This window comes from Macrobrachium nipponense, chromosome 19 (genome assembly GCF_015104395.2).
Source record: "Macrobrachium nipponense isolate FS-2020 chromosome 19, ASM1510439v2, whole genome shotgun sequence".
NCBI lineage: Eukaryota > Metazoa > Arthropoda > Malacostraca > Decapoda > Palaemonidae > Macrobrachium > Macrobrachium nipponense.
This window is the reverse complement of record NC_061088.1, coordinates 32,995,211-33,014,080: the sequence shown is the minus strand read 5'-3', so window position 1 is coordinate 33,014,080 and position 18,870 is coordinate 32,995,211. Positions and strand designations below refer to the sequence as shown.

At 47.2% G+C, this 18,870-nt stretch overlaps 1 protein-coding gene across 1 annotated transcript in view; it reads right to left on the bottom strand.

Moving 5' to 3' along the window:
• Positions 1-18,870, bottom strand: part of LOC135215783 (torsin-2A-like) — a 33,244-nt gene that overhangs the window by 2,059 nt on the left and 12,315 nt on the right.

The window sequence follows — 18,870 nt, the reverse complement described above, 5'->3', positions numbered from 1 at the left end:
TTAGGATGCTCAATTAAGTACGGTATGATAAAAATAAACAAAAAACAAGGAAACTCTGCAGCATCAAATTGTGTGAGCAAATAATGATCAACTACTTTTCTTCACATATAAGAAAGTAACAAGTCGCTCCATAAGGTTTTTTGTATTTGCACCCTGTTATAAATCTTGCATAACCTCCAGGAAACATAATGAAGCCACAAGATGTTCAAATTACCACTGCTTATTTGTAATTACTAGAAAAGATACCCAAAGGGTACACAAAAGAACTTCAAAATCACAATAACTAGGAGTAATATCATTCTAGAGTAGGATTTTAAATTTTGCATTAATGTAATGCCCAAAAGTTCATTATCATTGTATTTATCAGGAATGCACCACTGCACGTTTTTTAAATATTGAAATGTAAAATAAAGAAATATTATTAGCAATAAAAAAGCATCTTGTATTTCTCAATGCTGTACTTGGTGTAAATTCTTGTCAATCTAATTCTGTCATATTGAACACTGATAATCAGTGATTAAATATTTAACATTAATTTTTTGCTAATGATTATTCCTCGCATTAAAAATACTTTGTGCCTAAAGGTGAACATAAACAGAAAAGAAAGGCTTCACCCAGCTGCCATTAGTGGATATTAACACTCCACCTCAATTATAACACATTGACCATCATCCAAAACCCAGCTGTTGAAGAGGTAAATCTTGCACCAGTGGGCGCTCAACAGCTCGTAGAAGCTGAGGTGCCAATGGGAGCTTGTGCCAATAGGTGTTCCTATGCCAATGGGAGTTCTTGAATTACTGAAGATACAGAAGGCAGGCCCGAGTCCCTTTCCACTCAAGAAAGATGCACAAACGCCAACAGACAATCAGGTGCTGTATGCTTCTTAGAGCTAAACTCTAATACAGGGGAACCATCTGGAGTACAGAACACAGGAGGATAAAGATCTGGAGCCAATAGAAGCTCAAAACTTTTTCAGCATGCAGCCTCATCAGATGGACGCCCAGAGGAGGACTTCCTCAATGAAGAGCGAACCTTAGAAGAGGGTATCCTTTCACTACACTGACCCTCTAAGCTGTTGTCATTGTGTAAAAAGTGTTTGCAGACCCCACTGACCTACCTTGAGCTCCCAGTATGCCTCCTCCCAGGTGCTGGGGAGTTTGACAGGGACCTTTGCCTAAGAGAATTTGCAGGTTGAACAGCCACCTCCTCTACAATACTAGTACTGGCACTCACTTCACAACCTACCTTTTCCATTAATGTTTTGACAGGTGCTCCTAACTCCTCTATCGCTTGTAACATAATTAAAAATTTTTGGTCTAGCCGCACTTCAAGGGTGGCAATGGCATCGGGATCAGGTGTAAGGGAGCCAGGGTTAGGATTAGGTTGAATAGATGAGGGAGAAAGTAGATCAGAAGGTAAACTAGACATTTCCAGCAGGAATATCCTGACTAGCTACATGTTTCTTACTGTTAGCCCCAGCAGCTGGTGTTCTCTTTTTATCCCTCTCCAACTAATTTAAGTGACTGGTTAAAGTTTTCCAAGCTTTATTACTCAAATGATCACAATCCCCTCAAGTCAAATTATGAGAGCAAGTTTGACCCCTACTCTGTGCAAACTGAATGTGGATCATAACACGCTTTAGTAAGTCTTGTATTGTAGCCTTTGTTGCAATAAAGTACAGTAGTACCTCGAGATACGAAATTAATCCGTTCCGAGGCGCCTTTCGTATCATGAGGTTTTCATATCTTGGACCACATTTTACATGTAAAATGGCTAATCCGTTCCAAGCCCTCCAAAAACACCCCAGTAAATTTCATAATAAAGCTAAATTGACCTACAAACAATGAAATTCTACAAAAATTTGGACCATTCAATACATAACTTAATAACAAAAATGCAAAACCTGTAAATAAATTGTATATTAGTGTACAAGAAATATTATTACTGTAACGTAAAATGTGGAAGCTTACCTGTCGAGTGAGGCTATCTCCAAAAGTGGCCGAGGAGGAGGAGGAGGGTAAACTGGCAGATACGTACACTTAACCCTCTTACGCCGAAGCGGTAAAAAAAAAATTGTCTCCCGTGTGCCGGAGGTGTTTCAGAGTGAGCGCGGAAGCGGAAAAAATGTTTATTGGTTACAAATACAATTAAGTTTGTTCATACTTACCTGGCAGATTAGAATATATAGCTGTATTCTCCGAAGTCCGACAGAATTTCAAAACTCGCGGCACACGCAGTGGGCGGCCAGGTGGTAGTACCCATTCCCGCTGCTGGGAGGCGGATATCAGGAACCATTCCCATTTTCTATTCATATTTTATCAGTGCCACTGTCTCCTGAGGGGAGGTGGGTGGGCACTTAATTATATATATCTGCCAGGTAAGTATGAACAAACTTAATTGTATTATAACAATAACATTTTGTTCATGAAACTTACCTGACAGATATATATATAGCTGAATCCCACCTTCGGATGGTGGGAAGAAACAGAATAGGATTTGTAGGAAACTTAAATTAAGTAGATGATGTACACCTTGGTTCCTCACCTGTTAGCAAAGTAGACTCTGTGATTACTGTCACTTAAGCCTGCTTGTGCTTAATCAGAGTTGCCAGCCAGGTGGAGACCTGTAGTGCTGGTGCGCTCTGAATGCTCTGTCAACGGGGACGTGACCTCAACGTGACAAGAGCATAGAGCCATACATATGAGGGCAACGAAGCAACTGACCACCACCTGACCAACTATCCAAGACCCCCTGAACACTAAGCTAAGAGATGGGAGGTCTTCCCCAAAGACTCACCACAACCAAAAAACACAACAACTAAAAACTAACCTAAACCTAACTAAGGGATAGGGAGAGAGAATACCTTCAGCCCCCAAGACTGTGTCTGCAGAAACGTATGGCCCAAGAGAACAACAGTCCTCGTATATCGTTCTCACATCTCTCAAGTAGTGTGAGGCGAATACTGAATTGCTCCTCCAAAAGGTGGCGTCAAGGATGTCCTTGATCGACATGTTCCTTTGGAAGGCAAGCGAGGTTGCGACAGCTCTGACCTCGTGAGCTTTCACTCGCAAGAGGCTCAAATCGGTCTTCTGGTAAGACGAATGAGCCTCTTTAATCACGTCCCTCAGAAAGAACGCCAAAGCATTCTTGGATAATGGTATATCGGGCCGTTTAACCGAACACCACAGATTATCTGAGGGACCTCGTACCTCTTTTGTCTTGTGGACATAAAACTTTAGAGCCCTGACAGGGCACAGGGCTCTCTCAGGTTCTTGTCCCACAAGGCTTGTCATACCCTTAATTTCAAAGCTCCTTGGCCAAGGGTTAGACGGGTTTTCACTTTTTGCTAAGAAAGTGGGACTCAAAGAGCAGACCGCATTGTCACCTTTGAAGCCCACTCGCTTACAAATGGCTTGAATTTCGCTAACTCTCTTCGCCGTCGCCAGAGCAGTTAGGAAAAGCGCCTTCTTCGTCAAGTTCCTAAGAGACGCTTCATGGAGAGGCTCGAAAGGACTCGACATCAAACAGTCTAAGGACTAAATCTAAGTTCCAAGAAGGAGGCCTGCCTGAGGTATCTTGGTAGTCTCAACTGATCTCAGGAGATCGTGAAGATCTCTGTTGTCAGTAAGGTCTAGGCCTCTGTGTCGGAAGACTGCTGACAGCATACTCTTATATCCCTTGATGGTCGGGACTGCCAGCTTTCTGCACATTTCTTTTTTAAAAATAGCAGGAAATCGGCTATCTGGCTCACAGAGGTAGTGGAAGAGGAAATTCCCTCCTTTCTACACCATGCCCTGAAGGAAGCCCACTTCGACTGGTAAACAGCTCTCGAGGAAGTCCTCCTTGCGTTGGCGATCGCTTTCGCAGCTGCTTTAGAAACCTTTCGCTCTGGCCAACTTTTCGATAGTCTGAATGCAGTCAGACCCAGAGCGGAGAGGTTTCGGTGATATCTTGCGAAGTGGGGCTTGTCTGAGTAGATCTTTCCTCCAGGGCAACGTCCTCGGAAAGTCTATGATGAAGGACATTACCTCCGTGAACCATTCCTTCGCGGGCCACAATCGGGGCGATCAGGGTCAACCTCGTCCCCTCCGATGCCGCGAACTTCCTTACTACTTCCCCCATGATCTTGAATGGCGGGAAGGCATAACAGGTCCAGGTTCGTCCAGTCCCAGAGCAGAGCGTCTATAGCGACTGCTCCCGGATCCAACACAGGGGAGCAATAAAGAGGCAACCTCTTCGTCCTCGACGTCGCAAATAGGTCGACTAAAGGACGTCCCCACAGTCTCCATAGCTCTCGACAGACGTCCTGGTTGCAACGTCCATTCCGTCGGCAGGATCTGATCCAGTCGGCTGAGAAGGTCTGCTCTGACGTTCTGGATTCCTGCGATAAATCTCGTCAGGATCCTGATTCGCCTCGCATCTGCCCACAGCAGAATCTCCCTCGCTAAGTAAAATAGAGGACGGGAGTGTGTACCTCCCTGATTCTTTAGGTACGCAAGGGCCGTGGTGTTGTCCGAGTTGACTTGGACAACTTCTCTGCAACCTTTGCTGGAAGAAACTGTAGCGCCAGGAAAAACCGCCGCTAGTTCCTTCACATTGATGTGCCAGGACACCTGTTCCCCCCTCCAGGTGCCTGACACTTCCTCCCCTCCTAGTGTTGCTCCCCATCCCGACACCAAGGCGTCGGAAAACAACACTAGGTCGGGGCTCAGAAGCTTTAGGGACAACCCCTCTCGAAACTTCCGAGGATCTAACCACCATCTTAGATGGTTCTTCACCGATTTGGTGATCATAAAGGTCGCATCCAGATCCTCTTTGACTCTCCATTCTTCTGCTAGAAAAAACTGGAGAGGCCTGAGGTGTAGTCTTCCCAGGGAACAAACTTTTCCAGCGAGGAAATGGTCCCCAGCAGACTCATCCACTCCCTCGCCGAGCAAGCTTCCTTCCCAGGAAGGCCGAAACTCTCTCTCAAGCCTTGCAGCTGTCGTTCCTGGGACGGAAACGCTCGAAAAGCCACTGAATCCATCTGAATCCCCAGATACACAATGGAACTGTGTTGGGGTCAGATGCGACTTTTCGAGGTTTGACCAGAAAGTCCCAGGGACCTCGCCAAGGCTAACGTGAAGTGAAGGTCCTTCAGACACCTCTCTTCTGACGATGCTCTGATAAGCCAATCGTCGAGATACAGGGACACTCTTATTCCTGCAGAATGTAACCATCTCGCTACGTTCTTCATGAGCATGGTAAATACCATCGGAGCAGTGCTTAAACCGAAACAAAGGGCTCGGAATTGCCAAACTTTGTCCCTTAACATAAACCTCAGAAACTTTCTTGAAAGAGGGTGGATAGGCACGTGAAAGTATGCGTCCTGTAGGTCCAAGGACACCATCCAGTCGCCCGGTCTTAAGGCTCCTAGAACCGACTGAGGCGTTTCCATCTTGAATTTTTTCTTTTCTATGAAAAGATTCAGCCTGCTTACGTCCAAGAAACTGGCACGCCACCCCGACGACTGCTTTGGTACAGGAAAAAGTCTGTTGTAATATCCTGGTGACCCCAGGTCTAGACCTGTTTCCACCGCTCTTTTCTTGATCATTTTGATCTAAAAGATCTAAAAGAACCTGACGTTTCTCCCTTGGTATGACGGGGAAAGATCTCTGGGAGTTATGGATAGAGGAGGAGGGTCCAAAAAGGGGATCTTGTACCCCTGTTCCACTATCTTGAGGGACCACGCATCTGTATCTCTCTCTCTCCACGCCCCCCCCGCAAAGAACTTTAGCTGGCTCCGACGGCATCTGAAGGACTATATTCTCACTTACGATGATTTAGGTTTGAAGGAACCTCTTCCTCTTGCAAGCCCTCCTCCCTCGAGGAGCAGCTCTCGAGGGAGGAAGCGCCACGAAAGGGTTTAACCTTCCTAGGTGGTCGTCCAAAAGACGACGTGGTAGGGACTGCGGGACGTCTTGAAGACTGGGCCAAGAGGTCCTGGGTAGCCTTCTCCTGTAGGCTCACTGCGCCCAGGTCCTTTACCATAGCCTGGGGGAAGAGATGGCTCGAAAGAGGCGCAAAGAGAAGCTCCGCTTTCTGCGATGTAGAAACAGACCTAGCTGTAAAGTTGCAGAAAAGCGCTCTCTTCTTGAGAAAAGCAGTGCCGAAATGAGACACTAACTCTTCCGAACCATCCCTGACGGCCTTGTCCATGCAGGATAACAACATTGGACAGCTCCCCCAGACTCAACGAGGTCAGGACTCCTAGATTGAAGATCCAGGACTCCCAAGCACAGTCTAGAAAAGTTAAAGACTTCCAGAGTCCCTTAACAGACCTTTCATGTGATGGTCAATCTCCGTTAGTCGTCCACGAAATCTTAGCGGTCGATAAAAGAGACCTCTTCTGTGCATCGACCAGACTAGCAAAGTCCCCTTGGGAAGACGACGGGATCTTAACTCTACTTCTCCTTTGGTCTCATACCAGATGCCGCCTTTCCCACTGAGTCTTGAAGGAGGAAGGGCGAAGTCGACTTGCCCTGATCCTTCCGACGTTCCATCCAATCCTGCAACTTCTTGAACGCTCTCTTAGTGGACAAAGAAGTCTTCATTTCCACAAACTCCGGAACCTTGCACGACTTAGATGACGAAAACTGAGAGGGTGGAGACTTGGGAGCTGCAGGCTGGAACTTCTCACCAAAAGAAGAGCGTAACAGTCGAACCAGCACCTTGTAATCGGACACAGACGAAACTGAAGGCTGTTCCTCCTCAACTGAGTCCGCCGGACTACTAAGCTCTCCTTCCTCCCTAAGAGGCAAAGGAGATTGGACCTCTGGAGAGGGCGTGCGCCAACGGGTCTAGCTTTCAACAAAGGCTTTCGAGGAATGACTGATATCAGCTTCTTCAAAGCGACCGAACCTTCTGTCGATCCTTAGAGCTCGAAGAACGAAGAGCGTCTTGACCGCGCTGAGCGTCAAGAGAGGCTACTCTTACTCGCTCTAGAGGAGCGTCCTTACGCTTTCCGCTCAAGCGTCCAGCTTTCGCTTTCAAAGCGTCCTTCTGGGCGCTCTCGAAAGCCTTCTCAACAGGCAAAGCGTCAAGCAAAACATCCCGACGAGCGTCTTCAAAAGCGTCCTGCCGAGCGTCTTCAAAAGCGTCCTCCAAGGCGTCCTGCCGAGCGTCCTCCAAGGCGTCCTGCCGAGCGTCCTCAAAGGCGTCCTGACGTGCGGGCTGATCAGGACGTCGAGAGGGAAGAAAAGCGTCCTGTCCACGAGACTTCCTACCCGTAGAACGAGAACGAGGAAGCTCCGAAGGAGAAGCAAGCGGAGACAGAGACGAACGAGGAGAGGAGAAGGGGACTGCCTGTCCTCTTGACAGGCAGTCTAGCGTCCTTCCTACGTTTAGGCTCAACTGCTGCTGGGCGAGTCTTCTGAGCCATTAAAGCCGACAATTGGTCTTGAAGAGACACAAGAATATTCTTCGTTGGCGAAGAAACAAGAGGAGGTGAAGGGCTGCGCCTGCGAGAAGACGAGGGGCGAGGGGACGCCTCCTTCCTTCTCACAGGTACAGCAACCTGCCTCTCCGAGGCGCGAGAGAAGCGCTTCTCAGCGTCGTCCTCGGACGACGTCCTACCTCTCTTCTGTGGAGGAAACGCGTCATACGACGCAGGCGAAGACCGCAACGATAACGGAGAGAGGGGACGTAAAGCGTCCTCCCTCGGAAAAGTCCTTTTCAACGGACGCGAGTCTCTCCGAGCGCTCCACCCCTTGCGCGGGGAGGGCGCCTCGGAGGACGAAAAAACAGTCCTTAAGGATGCGAGCCTGAGCACGCTCCTTGGCAGCCTGGAACTAACAACAGGTCCTGCTGAAGGGACGCCAGATCGGTGGGGAGCCCCCGTAACCCTCTTGCGGCTTTCGATATACCCACTCCCTGAGTCCTGGGAGTCCGATAGAGGTCTAGGCCTAGAGGCATTATGGGGCCAATCTGACGCCCCCTCCACAACACTAGGGGCACGATCACACACTTTACTTGAGCCGTTTTCTAGGGCCAACACTTTGGACTCTAGAGTGCGTAACGACTCTAGAATCCCACCTTCGGATGGTGGGAAGAGACAGAATACGATTTTTGGGAAACTAAATTAAGTAGATGATATACATCTTGGTTCCTGACCTGTTAGCATAGCCGACTTCGTGATTACTGTCACCAAAGTCTGCTTCTGCGTTACTAGAGTTGCCAGCGAGGTAGAGACCTGTAATGCTGGTGCGCTCTAGATGATCTGTCAACGGGGGCGTGACCACAATGTGACTAGACCATATGACCATACTTCTGAGGGCAACGAAGCTAAAAACCACCACCTGACCTAACCTATCAAAGTTAGTTCCATAACTTCTAGGCTAAAGAAAAAGGAACGCGCCTCAAGCGACCAACCTTCAAAGTTAAAAGCACACCTATCCCTTTTCTATAGGATAGGATTCGTGTTGCTAGCTGCCCCAATAATATACTACGGATATGTATGGTCCTAGCGACTTACAGATCTCAAATGTCGTCTTCACATCCCGTCGGGAGTGTGAAGCGAACACAGAGTTGCTTCGCTAAAGCGTGGCACTCAGGATGTTGCTGAGTGTCATGCCCTGTTGAAATGCTTCCGAGGCCGCGCCCTCACCTCTTGAGCATTCATATTAAGAAAAAAAATCTCAAATCTTTATGCAAACATAATGAATGAGACCTCTTAAAAGAACTCCTTGGCTATAATGCCAGGGTGTTCTTGGACATGATCCAGTCTGGTCTTTTTACGGAACACCGCAGATTGTCGGGAGTGTGAAGCGAACACAGAGTTGCTTCGCTAAAGCGTGGCACTCAGGATGTTACTGAGTGTCATGCTCTGTTGAAATGCTTCCGAGGCCGCGCCCTCACCTCTTGAGCATTCATATTAAGAAAAAATCTCAAATCTTTATGCAAACATAATGAATGAGACCTCTTAAAAGAACTCCTTGGCTATAATGCCAGGGTGTTCTTGGACATGAACCAGTCTGGTCTTTTACGGAACACCGCAGATTGTCCGTTGACCTCGACTTTCTATAGTTTTATCAAGATAAAACTTGAGAGACCCGACAGGGCACAGGACTCTCTAATGCCCTTGCCCAATAATTTGTGCCATACCCTTGGTCTCCAAGCCTTCGGGTCAAGGGTTAGACAGGTTTTTCGTTCTTATCAAGAACGGAAGGCTTAGAGGACAGACCGTATTATGTCCTTTAAAGCTAAAACCTCTGATGATGGCTAAAACCTCACTAACCCTCTTTGCCGTGGCTAGAGCGGTTAGAATGTTAGCCTTTCTGGTCACGTGTATTAAGTTCGCAGAAAGGATAGGTTCGAAACGCTTTTGGCATCAGAAACTCAGACTACGTCTAAGTTCCATGCCGGAACCTGCGATCCAGAGAATTTCAAGATCTCCCCAGACCTCAAAGATCGTGAAGCTTTGTTGTTTGACAGAACCGAATTTCTGAGCCTAGAGGCCGTCAACAACATATTTGCATATTCTACAATAGTTAGGACTTCTATCTTATCTCAAACTTCATACGGAAAGATAGAACATAACGAAATTCACAGAGGTCGAGGTGGAGGAACAGTCCATTTCCCTTCACTATCTCCAGAAACGGCCCCCTCCGATTGAACACTGAAAATAGGCAGCACTGTTTTGCCTTGGCAAGAGACTGCCATTAATCTTGAAGATCTTATCGCTTCTCGATAGTCTGAACGCCTTCAGACTCAGAGAGGAGAGATATTAGATACTTCAACTAAGTGACGATGTTTAGATTACACCGATTCTCTCGGGAAGGGTCTTTGGACAATTCTCTGAATTACCTGACCTCTGTGAATCCAACCTCTTAGAGGCCAACATGTGGCGACCTAAAGCTAATCCTCTAGGATATTGAATAAGGGAACAACTTAAGAGGAAGCTCCTTCGTCTTCAATATTACGAAAAACTTAACGAAAGGACGCCCTCAGTCTCTCCTCACTTTCGACATACTTCTAAGTGAGGATTACTCAGACGTCAGTAGTTGTTGCCTTCGATCGAGAAGACCCGCACGGACGTGCACTAGTTTAACGAACCTCTTGAGGATCGTTACGTTCCGTGCCCAAGCCCATAACCAATTCTCTCTTCTTGAGCTATGAGAGAGCTGAGAAATTATCCGAGATGATTTGGGCCACTCGATCCAAACTCACCCTTCGAGGAACTGGAGAGCCGACCAATTTGGCTTCAAATTTCGTTTCAGACAATGTGCCCAGAACATCTGTTCTCCTGTTCGGATGTCTGGCACCCTCTCGCTATCACCCGAGGTGATCCTCAAGCCGTTGAGAGAAAATTAGAATTATTACAAGATCTTTGATGTTATTCCAATTTCTTCGTGAGGAAAAATTGTAGAGGTCTGAATTGCTGTTTATTCAGGGAAAACAAGCTTCTCCAGCGAGGAAATGGTCCCCAGCAAACTCAATCCATTCCCTCACTCAGCCTGCTTTCCTTCCTAAATAAGGCTGCGCTTTGCATAAGCAGGAGAGCATTATTATAGTGCTATGCCGCGGTAGATTCATACAGAATTCTGTTACCCACCGAACAAGTATAAGAGATATCTTGTTGAAATTTTCTAAGTAAACGGAAGGCATGTTCATTCAAGATTTACTAGAAATTTTCTCAACCCGAGGCTAAAATCCATGATTGTAGGGCAGAGAGACGGTTTATTCAGCCATTCCCGCAAGGGAGAGAGACGTAACAAACCGCGCATGACACCGAGCTAGCCGGTACTGCGTAGATCACAGTAACAGCAGCCTTGTTCATCGTCTCGCACTATCTGCCTGAGTTGCCAGCTACTCCTTTTACGAAGGGATAGGTATGAAATTATCGAGCAAAAGGAAACTCTCAAGCAGGCATATTTAAACGAAACAAAATTCGCTAAATACAGAAGCTGAGTTGGTGTTGCAGTTCAATTAGAATACTTCTCGTCTAAGTCGCAATCCGTAGAATAACTAGGATATGCGCCTACCCCTCGGACAATTCAACTGCTTAGTAGAATCATGTCGCGAGGTTAATATACGTAGTATATTTATAGGATTCTGAACAACGATCTCCATCCTAAATTTTTTCCTTCAGAAAAACAAATAAGGATTGGAGATCGACCACCTTCGATCTCTATCAAAAAGAGTGAAGGAGAAGTCTTCCTCGAAGGAAAGCTTCAATGGTGAACAGAATACTATCTGCCTGAGTTGCCAGCTACTCCCTTTACGAAGGAATAGGTATGATATTATCGAGCAAAAGGAAACTCTCAAGCAGGCCTATTTAAACGAAACAGAATTCGCTAAATACAGAAGCTGAGTTGGTGTTGTCGTAACAATACCTGAAGAGTTGTTCTTACTCCGAAAACTCTTGGAAGGTTGAAGGGAGTGTCAAATAAATACATTAGAACAACAGTTCTTTCGGCTTCTATCCGCAGAGGTAAATACGATATGCGTATATGACTTGACCCATGCGTTAACAAAATGACGCAAAGATAAACTACGTAAGTATTGTAGTAATTTTGAAACATCGAATTCTCTACTACATCTTTCCTCGACGAGGAAGAGAGAAAGAAAGGAAAACGACTGTCCACGTTCTAATGAACGAGACTTTTTAAAAGAACTCCTTGACTCTTTGCCAAGACACTTTTCCAAGAAAAGGGTGGGAGTAATATCGAATAGAGATCATCAAGAGAGAACCGAGGATCGTAAAAAGACCGTTCAATTTTCTTATGATATTGGACATAAGACTTCCTGGATCTAGTCTACAAGTCTTTTTCTAACCCCGGATGAGCCTCTGAAAATGAATGAGAGCTCTTCCGAAATTTGTTAATGAGTTTATCCGCTTAAACGATAAAAACGTTTAAAATCTGTCAATGAGAACTACCCCATTTATGAGGGGTCCCCCACTTAAATGACAAAACGTTTAGTATCTTGACAATGGGGAAAACGTCCTTACTTGACAAAACTATTAGCACTTTGCTAATAGGGGAAAACCCTTTAACATGACCGAAAGTCACCCAGGAATCCGAGTATATAATCTTCCCGATTCTCAGAGAAATCGATGAAGAGGAAAGAGGGATCGAAGAAAAAATTCGGGTATGTCTCTCCGCTAACTCCGAATCCTTTTTAAAAATTTCTGTAAAGGAATGTCCTGTGGAGAGTCCTGAAAAAACCTCCTCTTGACGAGCGTTTATAAAGCGTCAAGCGTCCTAAGAACGTCCTGAACAGCAAATAAGACGCCTTCTCTACAAGTCTTTTCTCTCGCAAGGCGTTCTGCTGAGCTTCCACCGAAGCGTCCTGGCGAATGTCCACAAAAGCGTCCTCATAAGCGTCCTGCTGAGCGTCCTCAAAAGCGTCCTGGAAAGCGTCCTCAAAAGCGTCCTCATAAGCGTCCTGCCGAGCGTCCTCAAAAGCGTCCTGCTTAGCGTCCTGGAAAGCGTCCTGCTGAGCGTCCTCAAAAAAAACGCTCCTCCGCGTAGCTACGAGCGTGTCTGAGCGAGAGAACACCAAGTCTTCTGAAACGACGTTTCAGAGAGGAACTCGTTGAGCGCCCTGATGCATGCAAGGCCCCGCCAAGAGGGCGTCCTGGCGAGCGACCTTGCCAACATCTCAATGTTATGACGAAACCGCGTTTTGCGTATGACGTTGAATATTTCAAGGGACGTCCTCATGCGAGTTTCATGGAGAGCCGCACGCTGCTCCTGAAGTGTGTGAACACTAAAGGAAGACGTATGGCTTTCGTCTTCAAGACGGGCCTTAAAGACCTTCATACCTTCTTACAAAGACAGTGGCCGCCTGTGCGACAACTTGCGTCTTAGTAATGCAAAAGAACATCTCCAGAAACGCACTCAGCAAAGGAACGCCGAGCTTCGAAAGACACCCTCGCAAGGTGCTTGCCAAGCGTCCTGGAGAATGTCTCTACTTATAGGACGTCGAGCACCTCCAAAAGCTTCCTCACGTCTAAATTGCCCTCTTATGCCGAACCAGAGACATAAGTTGTTTGACTGTGCAAAGCAGCTTGCCGGACGTCAAACTTATCAGCTTGCTTTTCCGAAGTAAAGCGAACGTTACCTAACGTGTACGGAGCACCATGAGGAGAGGAGACGAATACTGAGTTGCTCCTCCAAAAGGTGGAATCTAGAATGTAAATAAATTCGAGAGCCCTGACAGGGCACAGGACTCTTTCATCCTCTCGTGACGAGAGAGAGGACGTGAAGCGTCTCTTCTCTAAAGCTTCTTTAGGGGGCGCGAGTCCTTCCGAGAGCTCCAACCCCTGTGTGGGGAGGACGCCTCGGAGGACGAGAAACAGTCCTTCAAGATTCGTGCACGTGCTCGATCTTCGGCAGCCTGGGAAGCGACAACAGGACCTGCCGAAAGGAAGCCAGATCAGCATGAAAAAACCCGTAACCCTCCTTCGGCTTTTGACATGCCCTCTCCCTGGTTTCCTGGGAGTCCGACAGAGGTCTAGGCCTAGAGGCGTTATGGGGTCCGATCTGACGTTCCTCCTGACGAGAGAGAGGACGTGAAGCGTCCTCTTCTCTAAAGCTTCATAGAGGGCGCGAGTCCTTCCGAGAGCTCCAACCCTTGCGCGGGGAGGACGCCTCGGAGGACGAGAAGCAATCCTTCAAGATTCGTGCACGTGCACGATCTTTAGCAGCCTGGGAAGCGTCAACAGGGCCTGCCGAAGGGACGCCAGATCGGTGGGGAGCCCCCGTAACCCTCTTGCGGCTTTCGACATGCCTCTCCTGAGTCCTGGGAGTCCGACAGAGGTCCAGGCCTAGAGGCATTATGGGGCCGATCTGACGCCCCCTCCACAACACAAGGGCACTACACTTCACAACACTGATTGGAGAGCGAGCACTTTAGTCTAAGATTACTTGATGTAATCCTCTAGCAGACACTTCTTCTAGGCCCGTAAGCCATAACACAGGGTTAGGCAAAATAAAATCTACAGGAGGTTAGAAGGTTCATTATTTCTAACTTCTGTTTACTGTGGAGGAAAACTCCTGATTCTAACACGCTCTAAAATGCGTACATGAATCCTCCTTCTTCCGTAATCAGTCACACATTACACTAATTACATTGAACTTATGCAAAGAAACATGTAAACGTCATATATACTAAGCGAGTGTCTACCGAAGTTCCGGTAGCCTCACCTTACCCCATGCAGACAACAAAGTCTGAAACTAGGCTAACTAGCTTCAGACATCAAATGCAATGAAAAAATTTACGATAGCGTATGCCTAGCCACAATCCAAGTCAATAATCGACAGGAATAATTAGGATACTTAAGCGGCTAATGAAGTTTCAAAATCCTAGGCGGAGGTCTGAAACAGTTTGTTTACCGACCGGCGACAGAAAAAATATGAATAGAAATGGGAATAGTTCCTGATATCCGCCTCCCAGCGGCGGGAATGGGTACTACCACCTGGCCGCCCACTGCGTGTGCCGCGAATTTTGAAATTCTGTCGGACTTCGGAGAATACAGCTACATATATATCTGTCAGGTAAGTTTCATGAACAAACTTAATTGTATAATAACAATAACATTTTGTTCATGCCACTTACCTGACAGATATATATATAGCTGAATCCCACCTTCGGATGGTGGGAAGAGACAGAATAGGATTTTTTAGGAAACTTAAATTAAGTAGATGATATACATCTTGGTTCCTCACCTGTTAGCAAAGTAGACTCTGTGATTACTGTCACTTAAGGCTGCTTTTGCTTAAATCAGAGTTGCCAGCCAGGTGGAGACCTGTAGCTGGCTGCGCTCTGGATGATCTGTCAACGGGTACGAGACCTCAACGTGACAAGACCATCGAGCCATACATATGAGGGCAACGAAGCAACTGACCACCACCTGACCAACTATTCAAAAACCCCCTTAAAACTAACTAAAGGATGGGAGATCTTTCACATAAGACTCACACACCTAAAAACACAACAATAAAACTAACCTAAGCCTAACTAAGGGATAGGGAAAGAGCTACTTCCGGACCCCAAGACTGTGTCCGCAGAAACGTATGGCCCCAGTGAATTACAGTCGTCATAAATCGTTCTCACATCCCTTAGGTAATGTGAGGCGAAGACGGAGTTACTCCTCCAAAAGGTGCAATCAAGAATGTCCTTGATTGACATATTCTTTTGGAAGGCAAGAGAGGTAGCGACAGCTCGAACTTCGTGAGCTTTCACTCGTAAGAGGCTCAAATCAGTCTTCTGGAAAGATGAATGAGCCTCCTTAATGACGTCCCTCAGAAAGAAAGCAACAGCATTCTTAGATAAAGGTAACTCTGGTCTCTTCACAGAGCACCAGAGAATTACCTGAGGGACCTCTTACCTCTTTTGTTCTATGTACATAGAACTGAGAGCCCTGACCGGGCCACAGGGCTCTCTCTGGTTCTTGGCCCACCAGACTTGACATACCCTTGATCTCGAAAGTTTTCGGCCAAGGATTCGAAGGATTTTCATTCTTCGCCAAGAAAGTTGGGTTCAAAGAGCAGACAGCATTGTCTCCTTTGAATCCCACTAAATTACTAAACGCTTGAATCTCACTAACTCTCTTAGCCGTCGCAAGAGAAGTTAGGAAAAGAGCCTTCCTTGTCAAGTTTCGAAGAGACGCTGCCTGAAGCGGTTCGAAAGGGCTTGACATAAGGAACTTAAGAACCACGTCAAGGTTCCATGACGGAGGTCTCATTTGAGGAATCTTCGAAGTCTCGAAAGATTTTAAAAGATCATGAATGTCCTTGTTGTCAGAAAGGTCAAGGCCTCTGTGCCTAAAAACCGCTGACGACATGCTTTTATATCCCTTGATGGTAGGGACCGCTAATTTCTGCACATTCCTGAGAAAGAGCAGAAAATCAGCTATCTGGTTCACAGAGGTCGAGGAAGAGGAAACTCCCTCCTTTTTACACCATGCCTGAAGGAAGCCCACTTCGATTGGTAAAACAGGGCTCTTGTGGAAGCACGTCTGCATTTGCGATTGCTCTCGCAGCTGCTTTCGAAAAACCTCTCGCTCTGGCCAACTTTTCGATAGTCTGAACGCAGTCAGACCCAGAGCGGAGAGGTTTGGTGAAACCTTTCGAAGTGAGGCTGTTTGAGTAGATCTTTCCTCCAGGGCAATGTCCTTGGAAAGTCTACAAGGAAAGACATGACCTCTGTGAACCATTCTCTCGCTGGCCACATCGGAGCGATCAGGGTCAACCTCGTCCCTTCTGAGGCCGCAAACTTCCTCATGACTTCCCCCAAAATCTTGAATGGTGGGAAGGCGTACAGATCTAGACCCGTCTAATTCCAAAGCAACGCGTCTACAGCGATCGCTTCTGGATCCAGGACCGGGGAGCAATAAAGAGGAAGTCTCTTGGTCCTTGACGTCGCGAATAAGTCGACCAGAGGACGTCCCCACAACCCTCCAAAGGTCTCGACACACGTCTGTTCAAGGTCCATTCCGTCGGTAGGATTTGTTCCCGACGACTGAGAAGATCGGCCCTGACGTTTTGCACTCCTGCAATGAACCTCGTCAGGATTGTCACCTTTCTTCTCTTCGCCCACAGCAGAATCTCCCTCGCCAGAAAAACAGTTCTGGAGTGTGTTCCTCCCTGATTTTTCAAATAAGCGAGTGCTGTGGTATTGTCTGAGTTTACCTGAACAATCTTGTTCTTTCAAACTCCTTTCGAAGAACTGCAGAGACAGAAAGATTGCTGCAAGCTCTTTGGCATTTATGTGCCAGGCTACCTGTTCCCCTCCCCAGGAGCCTGACACTTCCTTCCCTCCTAGTGTTGCTCCCCAGCCCGTGATGGAAGCGTCGGAGAACAACACTAGTCGGGGCTCTAGAAGACTTAGGGACATGCCCTCCTGTAGCTTCTGAGGGTCGAAAAAAAAAAAAAAAACCACCACCATCTTAGATGGTTCTTTATAGGAAGAGATATTCTCAATATGGCATTGAGATCGTCCTTGGCCTTCCACTCGTCCGCAAGGAAAAACTGGAGAGGCCTGAGGTGCAGTCTTCCCAAGGAAACAAACCTTTCTAGCGAGGAAATGGTTCCCAGCGACTCTCCATTCCCTCTCCCGAGCAAGTCTCTTTCCCTAAGAAGGCCGAGATCTTTTCTAAACCTAGCCGCTGACGTTCCTGTGTGGGGACGAAAACGCTCGAAAAGCCACTGAATCCATCTGAATCCCCCAGATACACGATGGACTGTGTCGGGGTCAGATGCGACTTTTCGAGGTTGACACTTTTCTCTCGACGACGCTCTGATCAGCCAGTCGTCGAGGTACAGGGAAACTCTTATCCCCGAAGAGTGTAGCCACCTCGCCGCATCTTCATGACTACGGTGAACACCATTGGAGCCGTGGTCAGGCCGAAACACATAGCTCTGAACTGCCACACTTTTTTGTCTAAGACAAACCTTAGATACTTTCTTGAAAGAGGGTGGATCGGATGTGAAAGTACGCGTCCTGCAAGTCTAAGGACACCATCCAGTCGCCCGGCTCTCAGGCTCCCAGAACAGAATGAGGCGTCTCCATCGTGAATTTGGTCTTTTCCACGAAAAGATTGAGCCTGCTTACATCTAGAACTGGACGCCAACCTGACGACTGCTTCGGTACTAGGAAAATCCTGTTGTAAAAACCTGGAGACCCCAAGGTCCGCGACTTGTTCCACCGCTCTTTTCTCGATCATTTGTTGAAGAAGATCGAATAACACTTGCTTCTTCTCTCCCTGATAGGATGGAGAAAGGTCTCTGGGAGTCGTAGAAAGAGGAGGAAGATCTAAAAAGGGGATCTTGTACCCTGCTCCACGATCTTGAGGGACCAAGAGTCCGTGTCCCTCTCTTTCCACGCTCCCGCAAAAAACTTCAGTCTGGCTCCGACTGGTGTCTGAAGGACATGCTTCTCACTTGGAAGGCTTTGACTTAAAGGAAGCTCTTCCTCGTGAAAACAAAACCCTCTCCCTCGAGGAGCTGCTCTCGAGGGGGAGCCCCAAGAAAGGGCTTAACCTTCTCGGCGGTCGAACCGAAGCTGAAGAAGTTGAAGGTACTGCCGAACGTCTTGTAGACTGGGCTAAGAGGTCCTGCGTTGCCTTCTCTTGCAAACTGCTAGTCAGGTCCTTTACTAAAGTCTGGGAAGAGATGGTTCGAAGAGGAGAAAAAAGCAAATCCGCTTTCTGAGCTGGAGTAACCGAACGAGCTGTGAAATTGCACAGCAAAGCTCTCTTCTTCAATAAGGCCGTTCCAAAATGAGAGACGATCTCCTCCGAAACCATCCCTGACGGCTTTGTCCATACATGCTAACACGCTGGACAAGCTCCCCAGACTGAGAGATTCTGGCTTCTCGCTGCAGATCCAGAACTCCCAAGCACCAGTCAAGGAAGTTGAAAACTTCAAGAGGTCCGGAGCGGGGGGAGACCCTTCAAATGATGGTCCGTCTCCGTAGAGGTCCAGGTCACTTTAGCAGTGGATAAAAGAGACCTCCTCTGCGAATCCACCAAGCTGGAGAAAATCTCCTTGAGCTGAAGAAGGGATACGAACCCCCCCACTTCTTCTTTGGTTCTATATACCAAATACCCCTTTCAGCTGAGTCTAGCTGGAGGCAAAGCGAAAGTTGTCTTGCCTTGATCTCTCCTTCGTACCATCCAATCTTGGAGTTTTCTTGAACGCGCCTTTAGTGGAGAGCGAAGTTTCATCTCAACAAACTCCGGAGTTTTACCAGTCTTAGAGGATGAAAACTGCGAAGGAGGAGACTTGGGAGCTGCAGGCTGAAACTTGTCCTCGAAGGACGAACGCAACAGCCGCACGAGAACTTTATAATCTGAGATTGAAGGGGCAGCAGAAGGTTCCTCTT